This window comes from Saccopteryx leptura, chromosome 1 (assembly GCF_036850995.1).
Source record: "Saccopteryx leptura isolate mSacLep1 chromosome 1, mSacLep1_pri_phased_curated, whole genome shotgun sequence".
NCBI classification, from domain to species: Eukaryota; Metazoa; Chordata; class Mammalia; order Chiroptera; family Emballonuridae; genus Saccopteryx; species Saccopteryx leptura.
The window spans coordinates 207,353,438-207,357,223 of record NC_089503.1 but is presented as its reverse complement, the minus strand read 5'-3'; the positions used below and the strand labels follow the sequence as shown (position 1 = coordinate 207,357,223).

At 32.9% G+C, this 3,786-nt stretch overlaps 1 pseudogene; it reads left to right on the top strand.

The window, feature by feature from the left end:
• The first annotated feature begins 490 nt into the window (after nucleotides 1-490).
• Nucleotides 491-581, top strand: LOC136389975 (small nucleolar RNA U13; annotated as a pseudogene).
• Nucleotides 582-3,786: the final 3,205 nt, after the last annotated feature.

Here is a 3,786-nt window from a genome sequence, read left to right as displayed (position 1 = left end):
AAAATATATACCTTATAATAGTTATTTTCATAATATATAAATTATAGTGGGAAAAAAACTAGAAAGTACCCAGTCAGGAGATGATAGCCACAGAGGAAATTAGTGATAGTTGATATAAAGGATACACAGAATACTGTCACAAGATAATTAATGATGTATAATTGATCGTTATCACTGATTGAATATTAGAATAAATGATTGGTAATATGCTCCCTTATGATAGGCAAGGTGGGGAAAGGAACAGAGGTTTGTGAGAGGATATGATTAATCAGTGTAACATATTTTAGATGCCTCAAGGTATTTCTGGGAAAGGGTAGTCCCAGACCTCAGGAGACAGGCCAGGGCTAGAGAGATCAATTCAGAAGGCTTTGGCACCAGGGAACGACTGGACGTAGGAGTGGAAGAAGTGTCCAGGGAGAAAATGAGGGGAACCAAAGTCAGAGAGTCATGGACAGGTCTGGAAGGGCTCAAGTGTCAGTTTAGAAGAGGAAGCCAAGTGTGATGATTGGGTGTTCACGCTCTTGTGTGACATGTGCCTCCCTCAAACCTTGTTACGACGTCGGCACATTACCCGTCTGACGTGAAAAAAAAAAAGAAGAAAAAAAAAAAAAAAAAGAGGAAGCCTTCCCTGACTAGTACAAGAGTGAGCAAGAAGGAAACCTAAGAGATCTGATAGTTTAGAAGTCATGGAAAAAGTTGTTCCAAGTAAGCCTGATGACTTTTAGACCAAGTAGTGGGAGTAGAGGTTTGAGTGGGATAAGGAAATGGAGAAAATAATTGCTGGTAATTTTCTGTATCTGTTTCTCGTTTGTTTTCTTGTGTGATTGGACAGGATGCAAACTTCCTGGTCTAGCAGGCCTCAGTGAAGCGGTGTGGGGAACCATCCAAGGAAAGTGCCTGAGACTGCCTGCGCTCTGCATGTTGCAGCGTCAGGGGGGCAAGGGTTCTGTTTCTGAGTTTTCCTTTTTACTGAATCAGAACAGGGAAAAGATAGAGTAAGAACACTTCAGTAGTTTCAAGAATTCTTACCATATACATTGCCATTTATTTTTAATTTGCCCATCAAACATTTTTTGAACACCAATTATGTTCCATAAATCAAGTTAAGCACTGACGTGATGTGTATTTTAAGTTGAGTCATATGACATTTTCATTTTTAGTAGGTAAAAATACTTGAAAATTGACAAAGTTATACAATTTAAAATAAAAATCCCTTCTACCAAGAATAAAAATAATAAAAATAAATAAAATATAAAATAATAATCCTTTTACCAAGGATCTCATATTTTAGTGTAAAATTTGGAAAAGAAAAAAAGAAGTATAAAATACAGTGCAATAAGTGTTGTATTTATATAAAATATATATAGAATATAAATATAAAATATATATAAAATAAATTATAGAATATAAACTGAATTGACTTAATGGAATTTATAGTCATGATATAAAGTATGGACATTTTAAATGCACATCTCAAATAAATGATTTCTCATAGTGATGCAATAATAGAAAACAATAAAAACATTGAGGATCTTTATAAAAACTATAAAAGCAAATGATCCAATTAAAAAATGGGGAGAGGACTTGAACAGACACTTCTTCCAAGAGGACATACCAATGAACAACAGATATATAAAAAAGGTGCTCATCTTCACTAGCTATTTCAGATATCCAAATAAAAACTACAATGAGATACACCTCACACCTGTTAGATTAGCTATTATCAACAAGACAGGTAATAACAAGTGTTGGAGAGGCTGTGGAGAAAAAGGAACCCTTATTCACTGCTGGTTGGAATGCAAATTAGTACAATCATTATGGAAAAAAGCATGGTGTTTCCTCAATAAATTAAGAATAGACTACCACATGTCCCAGCAATCCCTCTACTGGGTATCTACCCCCAAAACTAAAAAAACATTGGTAGGTAAAAACACATGCACACCATATTCATCGCAATATTGTTCACAGTGGCCAAGACATGGAAATAACCAAAGTGTCCCTCAATAGCTGATTGGATAAAGAAGATGTGATACATATATACAATGGAATACTACTCAGCAATGAGAATTGATAACATAGTAACATTTATGACAACATAGATGGACCTTGAGAACATTATACTGAGTGAAATAAGTAAATCAGAAAAAGCTCAGAACAGTATGATTTCACACATAGGTGGGATATAAAACTGAGACTCATGGACATAGATAAAAGTAAAGTGGTTACTAGGGGGAAGGGGATATGGGGAGGGAGATGGGGGAGGAGGTAAACAGAAGGGTGTAAAGAGGGACAAATATAAGATGATGGAAAATGCTTTGACTTGGATGATTTAAACATAATCAACTGTTCAAATGCTATAGAAATGTTTACCTGAAACTTATGTACTCTTATTGATCAATGTCACCATGTTAAAGTTAATTTTCTGAATAAAATTTAAAAATTAAGAAAAACTATAATAATTTTAAAAATAACTAATTATTAGACATTTGAACATATTAACATATATAAATTTATTTATTTGACATGTTGTACATCTTAATTTACACAATATTATATATCAAGTATATTTTAAGAAATATGTAAAATGTTTGTCATCACCTTGTCTGTGCTTTAATAGAGAGAAATCTAAACAATACAGGTGGTTGGCTCCCCTGACCCCTGCATTGTTTAAGGCTCAACTCTGTGTGTGTGCATCTTCTTTTTTTCCCCATTATCTTCACTGCTTCTTCTATTTAGCAAATGGAGAATTGATGTCTATGAAACAAGAACAAAACAACTGCTATTCTACTTTATACATACCAACTCTTATCCTGGAAGTATAAAACACAGTAAAACAAAGAACCTGATAAATGAGAATCAGAAGTTAATGAAGTAAATATCAAAAACAAAACTGGAATCAGGGAAATTATGTTCCTTGGTGGCATTTGGTATTCTCAAATATATTTCTATATGGCTTGTTAATATAATGGTAGAAAAAGTGTTTTCTCTCTTGTTTATTTTTAATATGCATTCCATAAACTGTCTTCACTCCCCAGATAAGTTGTCTCCTGGATTGTTTGTACTCCTTCTGTTTTTTTGTTGAAGGAAGCAATTTTACAGATGAATAAAGAAAGTTTTCTTCTTATGAATTTCTGATTTTAGATGTATTCCCTCTACAAATTAATTACATCATTTCACCAGAGGATAAACTCCATAAATAGAAGTTAGGGAGGAATACCTGATATAGCAAAACTAAAAACAAAATTGTATATAAATAAAAACTATAGTTAATTTTCTTTTCCTCTTTCTTTCCTTCTTTCTTTCTTTCTTTCTTTCTTTCTTCCTTCCTTCCTTCCTTTCTTCTTTCTTTCTTTCTTTCTTTCTTTCTTTCTTTCTTTCTTTCTTTCTTTCTTTCTTTCTTTCTTTCTTTCTTTCTTTCTTTCTTTCTTTCTTTCTTTCTTTCTTTCTTTTTGTATTCTTTTGAAGTAAGAAGCAGGGAGGTAGAGAGACAAACTCCAGCATGAGCCTGACAGGGATCCACTCGGCATGCCCACCAGGGGGCTATAGTTCATTTTCTTGAAGACAAAAATTTCCTTCCTTGGAAGTGGAATAATAAAGATGGATTTTTTCTCTCTGATAAAACATTAAGTCAAAGTAGATTTCCTATAACAAATTTATTAATCATGTTTTCAGTGAGAACAGTAACTATTTAGTTCATGAATATTGATTTCTAACTACCTCTTCAAATTAATAATGCACATACTATATTACTTTCAGTATAGATATTCAGATATTAACATCAAATAT